The sequence below is a fragment of the Pituophis catenifer genome, unplaced genomic scaffold (genome assembly GCF_029215685.1).
Source record: "Pituophis catenifer annectens isolate HBS135680 unplaced genomic scaffold, rPitCat1.0.hap2 SCAF_4, whole genome shotgun sequence".
NCBI classification, from domain to species: Eukaryota; Metazoa; Chordata; class Lepidosauria; order Squamata; family Colubridae; genus Pituophis; species Pituophis catenifer.
This window is the reverse complement of record NW_027256884.1, coordinates 7391116-7402036: the sequence shown is the minus strand read 5'-3', so window position 1 is coordinate 7402036 and position 10921 is coordinate 7391116.

Below are 10921 nucleotides of genomic sequence, written 5' to 3'. Positions count from 1 at the left end.
AGGCACTTGAAAGTTTCCCACTCAAAAATTAAACCCACCAGTCAAAATTAAATCCACAATACAAGAGGGTTCACTAGGCAAGAGAAGTCCAGCATTTCCAAGTCACAATCCAAGTCAAGGCATGGTGTCAATAAAGCAAGGCAAGAATCGCAATGACACACAGAAAAAGCACAGCTAGGAAATGAACATGTTGTTCCCAGCATTGCTTCCTTCTCTCTGCTGTGTAAATAGCCCAGTTCTGGGGCAGCCCATCAAGAAGGGCTAGGCTTTCTCCTCATGAGTAATCTGGCTGACCTCCTCTGCTCCTGCCTTTTCTCTGCCCTGCATGGTTTTGGATCTACTACAGAAGGCAATTCCTCTTCCTCATCACTGACTGGCTGCAGCTGCATGTTTCTTTTCCACCTGGAGCCTCCGGGCTGTGTTTGAGCCAAATCCTTCTCAGATGGCTACTTGGAGCCATTAACCAACTCCCCTCCAGATGTGCCTAGAATGGTTTCATCTTCCTCTGAGCTGACATCTGGAGAGATAACGGGGAAGCATCCGGGGGTGTCATCACACATATACAGGCTCGTAAACATTCCTATATATGACTCAATGGGACATCTTTTCTCTGTTGTATGACAGGTACACAAGAGATTTCTGAACTGCTTTTTCACTTATTTGAGGAATAGCCACTCCTAATGTATTCAACAGTGGGGAACAAACTGGATCAATAAATACTCAGATTCAGACAGTGAAGAATGATTAACTCAGACAAGGATTCATGTTCAGGTGTTTACTCAGAAAGAGAAAGAACAGGCAATAATTCTGATGCGCTGAAAAATGTATTAATTAATAGTCTTCCCTCCTTTGACATAAGGTAAGCAATGTTTTTCACACAGAGAACATCCGCAGGGAGCACTTTCAATATCATTACCGCATAAAAGAATTGATGATAAAAATCTCAAACTTTTTTTTCCCTTTTTTTACTATTAGTTGGATTTTCAGTTTCTCAGAATGAAACAGAGCATTAGCTCAAGTAGCAAAGGGATGAGAATTTGAAAGGATGCTTAAAGATTTCTAACTTGTCCCCAAACTGGTTTTTTTTAAAGATAAAGGTTCCCCCCTGCAGATGTGTGCTAGTTGTTCCAGACTCTAGGGGGTGGTGCTCATCTCCGTTTCAAAGCCGAAGAGCCAGCGCTGTCCGAAGATGTCTCCGTGGTCATGCGGCCGGCATGACTAAACACCAAAGGGACACAAAACGCTGTTACCCTCCCACCAAAGGTGGTCCCTATTTTTCTACTTGCATTTTTTACGTGCTTTCAAACTGCTAGGTTGGCAGAAGCTGGGACAAGTAACGAGAGCTCACCCCGTTATGCGGCACTAGGGATTTGAACCGCAGAACTGCCGACCTTTTGATCGACAAGCTCAGCGTCTTAGCCACTGAGCCACTGTATTTTTTTTTTTTAAAGGATCCTAAAATTTTAGGGAGATTCTGAGATTATGAAGGGGATGGTCCTAAATTCAACACTGCAATAGTACATTTTAAAATAACTTTAAAGATATAAAAGTAGAGAAAATATGGGAAATGGTCTATTACATAATAAATATAAAGAATAAAAGAAGCAACTCAGGAAATGCGTTGTTACTGAGTTAAGGAAACTAAGTAGAACATGGAAATAAAGTAGAAAATAAGTCAAGGTATATGATATAATCATGTAATGAACTGTTCTGAAAAAAAACGGAGTTCTAATTAGGTCAATTAAGGTTAAAACTCCCTTTTAGCCTCGGTGAATTTTAACTTAAACAAGGGCAAACCTTTTTAATCCTTTAAGACAGAGTCCTGAGCTACACCATCCAGAAGGAGACAGGAAAATGGATTTCCTAAGGAATCCATTCCCCTAACAATGGTGGAGAAATTGAACGATGGTTCAGTGATTAAAAATAAAATGAAAGACGGTTGCAGTTGGCTTGAGATCATAAATAGTAATTCCTTGGGTTTTAGGTGTTCCAGTGGATAGCCACAATCATTTGTCTCTGAGCAGCGGTTCATACAAACGAATTACCGAAAAGACATTTAAGAGAAGTGGCCACTGAAACCTTCTAATACAGAGGTCACCAACCTTTCAGACCCCAGGGACCACTAAATTCATCATTTTAAATCCCGCGGACCACTAATATGATCTGCCTAATGATCGGCTGGGTGGGCGTGGCAAGGTGGTCCTGTGACTGAGTGGGCATGGTCGAGTGGCACCTTGTCAGCCTCTACTCGCTACTCCTCACTTGCCCGCCTGGGCTCCTTAGGGCCCCAACAGAAAGCAGTTGCTGGAGCTAAGCAGCCACTGCGAGAAAGAGTTGGCAAAACAGTTGGCTCAATTCAAATTGGATCTGACCGAGAAGGAGACTTAACAGAAGCACCTCACTAAGGACTAGGAGCATAGGCTTTCCAAGCAGAGGGAAGACCTGTGGGAGTGCAAGGCCAGGTGCTGGTGCCTGGAGGCTCTGTGGACTGAGATGGTCAGCCAGTTCCTGGCCATGATGCAGTCCCACTGGAACAAGGTCCTCCGGCTCTTTGCCACCAGCGGCGCTTCCCTCCATCCTTCGTCCAAAGCCCCACACCAGGAGGCTGAAGCCGACACCAAGTCGGAATTTCTCCCCCCTTCTGACCTGCAAAAAAAGGCCCCGAAGGGGGAGACTTTCTGCAGTAACACAAACGTTCATTGCCCGTATTCGGCCCAGGGGCCGTAGTTTGAGGACTCCTGATTTAGTGCAATATAAAAAATGCAAATAATTTTTCTGCGGACCACCAAAATTTTCTCACGGACCACCAGTTGGTGACCACTGTTCTAATAGATGAAACAAAGTTTTATGCTTTGGATGTTTTTATTAGGAAATAAATTATTCTTCCTGAGTTCACAAGCAAACTTTTCTAGGTAAACACTTTTATTTTTTTAAAAAAAAAGCGAACGGAGGAAAGAAACAGAGAATTCTATCCTAAATGCATTAGGCACAGAGTACAACAGACCTACCAGTAGAATTATAAAGAACTTTGAGAAACCACACAAATTATTTTTAATGGATTTACAAATGAATTTAATATCCCTTTCATAGTATTTTTTTTTATTTTTATTTTTTAAATTGGTTAAAATTTTGAGTGTTCAAAAAAGCAGTCAAATAAGTAAGGATGTCACCTTTTCATCGGAATTAAATCCTACTGCATTCGGCCTAAAACAAAACCCCACTCCAACGAATTATATATATATAACAGGAATGGAGAAGAAAATGCAGTCCGATGTTGACTGAAAATTAAATCCTACTGAGTTCAGAAGAGTTTGCTTCTTGGAGATTAATTATATAAAATGGTCTTCTAACACTACTGTGTTTTCCCGAAAATAAGACACTGTCTTATATTTTTTTGAACCCTGAAATAAGCGCTTGGCCTTATTTTCAGGGATATCTTATTATTTTGGGGTGCATGAAGCAAGATGGGACTCCTCTTGCCATCTTACCTGATTTCCAGCTCTGCGTTTAAATATTTTCAGGGAGTGTTTATTTTCAGGGGAGGCTTATTTTAGTGCAGGCGCTCAAAAGCCTGATTGGGCTTATTATCAGGGGATGTCTTATTTTTGAGGAAACAGGGTAGGTAGCAATAGCACTATCACTTAGACTTGTATACCACTTCATAGTGCTTTACAGCCCTCTCTAAGCGGTTTACAGAGTCAACAATCTGGGTCCTCATTTTACCAACCTCGGAAGGATGGAAGGCTGAGTCAACCTTGAGCCTGGTGAGATTCGATCTGCCAAACTGCTGGCAGCCAGTGATTAGCAGAAGTAGACTGCAGTACTGCACTCTAACCACTGTGCCACCGCGGCTCATAATGATCCCAAAGGTGTTTTTTTCAGGAGGCAACTTGTTTTTTCTTTGAAGACATTTTGCTTCTCATCCAAGAAGCTTCTTCAGCTCCGACTGGATGGTGGGGAATGGAAGGACCCACCATCCAGTCAGAGCTGAAGAAGTTTCAGTTCAGCAGCCATTTGAATGAATCACAAACAAATCATCTCATGCACAAGTGCACAGAATAAGAGAATAATTACATAAAGATAATTCTAATTGCCAGCTTTGGGGGGGGGAGCACCTACCAATGATTAAAGAAAGGCAACAGAAGAGATGAAGTATTATATTTTCTGGAAATATTTACCTGTATCTAGGAAGTAAAACTGGTGAGCATTAAATATAATCTCCAGGTCCATGTATTTCATTGGAAGGGTGCTTTTCATAAACTCCATGTAAACTTGCAAAGCATCCTTGGCCTGCTCTTGAGTTGCCATGGGCAAGGGGGATGGGAAAATGGTGAAGCAGCACGGCAGCCAAAAACAAAAGCACATTCCAGACATATCTCTCTCAAGGCTGTCTCCCAGGGTTACCCACAGCGGCTGGAGGGGAGCAATCTCTACAATCCACGAAATTGCTTCATTGGTGAATGTGACTGATGATACACCATGGGGGAAACAGGGTCAAGTCTGGGTCATAATTTACGTGGGGTCAGAGTTGGCTTCACTTGGAACGTGCTGACATGAAGCTCCTAATAAATAACTGGATTTCTTTTGAAGCTTGGCTTGAGGCTCATGATTTTATTAGGGCATCTGTCGGAACCCTGATAGCAAGCCAACTATGACCCCACGCTGATCCCCAAATCCACAGATCCATCACTTTTGCGTTGACTTAGAGTTCATTGATAAAGTGATGGAAAAAAACTGAAGAATTACGCAAATGTGGGTGCAGTTGACGTGAATGAGTTTAGTGCAGAGAATTCAAGGATGATAGATTAACCAATTCACTAAAACGTCCTTAAAAACCTATGTTTCTAGCAGACCTATTTTCCTCTGCTCTTCTGCAGGCTTCTGCTGGCACCACTGTGTTATATCTCCCCGGAGACCACACTGAAACAAAGACTAAAGTGATCTCTAAAATGTCTGTGGCTTTAACCTTTCATCAGCCATCACAGCTAAATCACCACTCTGAAGAGAAATGAAAGAGAGACTATGCTTTTAAAAGCCATCCTAACACTGACTCATAATATTGAATCAGTTAATTTGCAAAGTTTAACAGATTAACAGAGTTGGAAGGGACCTTGTAGGACATCTAGTTCAACCCCCGGCTCAAGCAGGAGATCCTACACCATTTCTGATAAATAGCACTCCACTCTTTTTTTGAAAGTCTCAAGGGATGAAGCTCCCACAACTTCCGAAGGCAACTTCTGTTCCATTGGTTGATTGCTCTCACTGTCAGAAAGTTCTTCCTTATTTCTAGGTTGAATCTCTCCTTGGTCAGTTTCCATCCATTATTCCTTGTCTGGCCTTCAGGTGCTTTGGAAAATAGCTTGACCCCCTCCTCTCTGTGGCAGCCCCTCAAATATTGGAAGACTGCTATCATGTCTCCCCTGGTCCTTCTCTTCACTAGACCAGCCATGCCTAGTTCCTGCAACCGTTCATCGTATGTTTTAGCCTCCAGTCCTCTAATCATTCTGGTTGAACATCAGTTTCAACCAATGCTTCTTTCTGGATTGCTCATTATTATCTTGGGGCATAAAGAGGTTTTCCACTTCTAGGGGAATAAGGGTCAAAGGGTACAATAAACTTCCATTGGCTTTTACAGCTATAAGGATCTACCAGAGCATGGACTCTTCTTCAAATTAATTTATTTGAACTAAAAATTAACACACCAAGGGGAGGATAGAGACATTGAAAGCTAGGATACACAGAAAAACAGTTTTTTTTTTTCCAAAATCTCTGCAATAAAAAATTAAGAGTAGGTGGCACATTTATCAATGTCAAAAACAGCACAGGATAGGCTAAATTTTCAAAAAAAAAAAATTGGAAAGGCTGGTGGGAATATTTAAGATGTAGGAAATGCGGGAGAAAAGAGAGAGTAGACAATAAAAAAGATGGAATAAAACCCTTATGACCAAGAAGATTCTGCCAGCTTCAGCTGAATGACTTCCATGATTTATGGAGTAAATCAACCCTTTCTGGGTGTCGCCATTCAAGGAGCGGAGGGACAACTTGCAAACATTTACGGTAAGGCTATCCATGGAGGAGACAAACTTTAAACAAAACTCTAGAGGTATTTTATTTCTAAAGGGTAAATTGGAATCTGAGATCTAAGAGTCATAAATTGTGATCTGGAAGCTTTCCGCCCTAATTCCAATTATCTCTGGGTCCTTGAATTGATGATACATATTTCCCCTATCTTTCCAATCAAAGTTCTTTAAAGGAAAATAAAGAACATATACTCAGCAAAAGCTAAGCTGTCAAAAATGGGTAATACAGAGTGGTCGATACTTAAATCCAAATTGCAACTCATCTTAGAGCTGTGCAAAGGTCTTTTTGTCCTTAAATCATCGAATTAGCCTGATTCGAGAGGTGGTATTCAGTCGGTTTGGACCAGTTCACCTGAACCGGTAGCGGAAATCGTGGGTGGCCCTGCCCACCCGCCCCAGCTCTATGTCATCCTATTTAGGCATGTTTCTGAGGCCAGGCCAGTGGTGGGTTGCTCCCAGTTCGGCCCGGTTCTGGCGAGCCAGTAGTGGTGATGATGTGATGTCAGCAAACCGGTTATCTATGACTGTGAGCTGGGCCCTCCCGCCTGTCCCTGCGTTATACCTACCTTTATTTGTCATTTTTTAGCCCAGCTGATAGCCCGGCAGAGTGGATTGCTGCACCTCAGCTGGGCAGAAATTTAATGCGCTTGCACGGAGTGCAAGTTTGGCGGCGATAACGTGCAAAGTTTGTGCAGCGATCGCACACAAAGCGCATGCGCGAAGAGAACTGGTGGTAACACCTGTTGGAACCCACCACTGGGCCAGGCATATGTGCAGACTGCGCTCACATCTGCAAAGTGCACGCACAGAAAGCCGGGCGCATGCGTGGATGGGGCGTGTGTGAGTGAAGCTAATGTGCGTGCACGCACGCTCACATTTGCAAACCAGTAGGGAAAGTAAGTGAATATCACCCCTGGAGTTCTGGTGCACATGTAAAGAACATTAATTTTCAGAAACAAACCAATAAATGGGAGCAACCTAATACTGTAATTTAGTGCCACATTGAAATTGAATTCAGAATTTCCCAAACGAGGTTGATTAAATGAAACATACCAGACCAATTTGTATGCCCTTGTTAGACGCACAGATGAGTATCTCTGTTTTCACCTAATCAGCAAAGCTTAAAAAAAAAAATGAAACGAAAACTAAAATAAAAGTACACAACACAATGGATGTTGAGGGAGAGAGAGAGATTGTATTATAAGTAGGATTAGTAAGCAAGGTAAATATGATTAGAGATCCAAGGTAGGTAATATAGAATCTCAATACTTTGATATAGGAGAAGGAGTTAAAAGGGGCCAGAGTTAAAAGAGGGTGTAGCTTAGAATCTCTGCAAAGCCATAAGTGGACCAAGTCTAACCCTTCTTGAATTCTGTTGACCCTTATCTAATTCCAAGCAGGTGCTAACCATTAGTTGACAAGATTCCTGCATGTAGACTTTGTAGCAATAAATCAGTTTAATTGGACCTTCATGTGTTGAGCGCTGTTTCACACTTCAGATTTACCTGGTGTTTGAAACAACAATGAAACTGTAGGAAAGAATGTCTTTAGTACTATGGATATGTCTCGAGAATGGTTAGACTCAGTGGTGAAATCCAAATTCTTTTACTACCGGTTCTGTGGGCGTGGCTTGGTGAGCATGGCAGGGGAAGGATACTGCAAAAACCCCATTCCCTCCCCACTCTAGGGCCAGCCAGGGGTAATATTTGCTGGTTCTCGGAAGTACTCAAAATTTCCACTACCGGTTCTCCAGAACCTGTCAGAACCTGCTGGATTTCACCCCTGGTTAGACTTGGAGATTCATAACTACTTAGTCCAGTGAATTTCCTAGTGATCACCAAGAAAGAGGAAATGATTGAGCAAAGTCATACTCGTCCTTGTTTGAGCCAGTCTGAACACAACACTTCCGACTTTTTCTTTAATGTTTTCTATTATGATGGCATCTACCGTATTTTTTGGAATATAAGATGCACTTCCCCCCCGCAAAAAAAAAGAGGGTGAAAATTTGGGTGCATCTTATACACCGAATGTAGCCCCGCCCACCTGCGGGCCCCCACCCTTTGGCCTCTGCCTCCCAGCAACTTACCTCCTTGCATCAAACAGCCCGTTTCAGCTTCAGCACAGCCTGATTAACACAAGCAGCTGATTGTCAGTTGGATTGGCCTCCCAACCCTCAGCTGTTTCAGGCTGCAGGGATTGTCATTGCCTATTGCCACGTGGGCCTCCGCTGTTTGCTGCAAGGAGGCAAATTGCTGGGACACAGATTTTTTTTTTGTGCTAAACAAGCTGTGCTGAAAATGAAAATGAAACTAAAGCAGGCTGTTTGCTGTTTGCTGCAAGGAGGAAAATTGCTGGGAGGCAGAGGCAGATTTTTTTTTCTTGTTTTCCTTCCTAAAAAAGGTAGGTTCATCTTATAGTGCGGAGCATCTTATACTTTGAAAAATACAGTATCTAGTTTTTGGTGCAAATATTATGTTTATCTGTGCTTTATTACAAGTTGTATTGAGCAAAGGGCAACACAGCTCATCTTATACACAGAGCAATGGCTTAAGGGGTCTTTAAAAAAGACATCATTCAATCTTGACAGGCTAATCATTCTTCCATTATGATTAGTCTCTTGTGACTATTTGTTCATTTGCTATAATAAACCAGGTATTCAGAAATAGCCGTAAATCATATAACGATTAGCTGGAGGAGAAAAATGTTAGATGAACACTTAGCAGGAGCTCCATGAAATAAAATGAAATCCAGCTTCTGAACGCGGCTATGCAGCGTTAGCATGCATATTTAATTATTCTAATGTAGCTTTCATGCCAAAGTGATCATTTTAAATTTTATAAACTACTTAGAGTCATTTAAACTGGGGGTATGTAAATTTCGGTGAACAAAAAAAATATATATTTATAGGATTATAAGCTTGACTATTATAAACAGTATTCGTCTGATCCTTTCATAAAAGTGAGAACTGTCTTCCTACTCAATTGTGTTCATTTTTAAGATAGTGAATGCCAGTTCTGAGCTAGATGAATAATGCAAAGCAACACAGCTTTTTTTTAGATTAAAAGAAGTTGACTAAAGAGAAAAGTGAAACGGAGCTATGCAAACATTATATACAGTTTCATAAAAGCCGCCAGCAAGATAAGACATCTCTTTCTAAGCATGACAGCTCTACACATATGAAATAATTTACACCTGAGTTTACTTCATAATGCTTCCTCCCTTAATAACCTATCATTTCAGACAATTGTCGTTACGATGATTTATTTCAATTGCTCCACCGGTGGCAGATACCTTAATGCGGCACAAGGATAATATGCAGCCCTGACTTTAATCTGGCAGAAGATGACAATATGAAAAGGTAGGAAGAGCTCTTACACAGACCTATTTAGTGAAGTAATTGTAAGGTTGCATTTATCCGCCTCATATTGAATCCATTTGCCCAACAGTATCCTTGGGAGGGGGATCTCCTGGGGGGGGGGGGAGAGAGAGAGAGAGACACCAAGAGAGAGAGACTGAGAGAGAGAGAGAGAGAGAGAGAGAGAGAGAGAAGGAGGGAGGGAGGGAGGGAGAGAGACTGAGAGAGAGAGAGGGAGGGAGGGAGGGGGAGAGAGAGAGGGGGGAGGGAGAGCCTAACATAACTGATTTATATTTTTGTTCTGAAACAGGTCCATTATCATCGGAGGACTGCTTCCCATGAAGTTGAATCTAAACATCTTGTAATTACTTTTCTGTACCAATTTTTCCCATGAAGGAGTACAACAGGGTAGCTATTAAAATTAGCATGATTTGGTTGAGCTTCTTTTGAGACCCATTATTGGTGCTGAGTACTGTGTTTCTTACAACATCTAACATGATGTACAGTTAATTTGCTGATTGGCTGATATTTTTGTTGTTCTCTCTCTCTTTCCTTCTCTCTCTCTCTCTCTCTTTTTTTTTTACAGTCAGGTAAGTATGCTGCTGTGCAGACATACGACATCCGCCGAACTAACTCCTTGAGTGCCCAACCTTGTCTGGCTCTGAAGTCAAGCAGTTGTGAAAGGCTTGGAGAAAAGAAGCTACTGAAGAGTTCCAGAGCTGTAGGCTAAGATGGGAAGCTGAAAAAGATCTTGGGAGAATGCAATGACAAATTACTTGTTTGTATCCATGCAGTGATGGGATTCAGCCGGTTCACACGGGTTCAGACAAACTGGTTGTTAAATTACACACACAGAGTTATTCATTGCTAATGGCTTTATTTGTAGATATTTGATAGAAGATTCAAAACTACAGCATTGAGCGTCTCTAATAGCTAATTATCAGTACATTAAAGTAATTAATTCTTTTGAGTGTGTTGATAATACAATCTAAGAATATTAGGCAGATAATGCTGATGAATACACAGCATAGTTATCAAGTAATGATAGGAACAACATTTATTTGTTGTACATGTTAATACATTAATGTGAATCATCCACATTTGAAATTCCCAGACTAACCTTTCCATATTGTAGGATACAATTCCAAGATTTTTTTAAAAAATGTGTGATTTGAGTAAAATGACTGCCAGAAAAATTATGTTGGCAAGGTAGAATGGGGGGGAAAAATGCACAGGGGAAAATAACAGAGAAACATGGAGATTTAAGTCATTTAACAGAGATGAGTACAACAGGGGAAAGCATATGATCATATGGAATTCATATAATTGATCATTCATTCATTCATTCATTCATTCATTCATTCATTCATTCATTCATTCATGTACTTAACTTCTTTGTTCCCCATTAAGAGCTGAATATATATATATATATATATATATATATATATATATATATATATATATATATATATCCAAATTTGGCAAG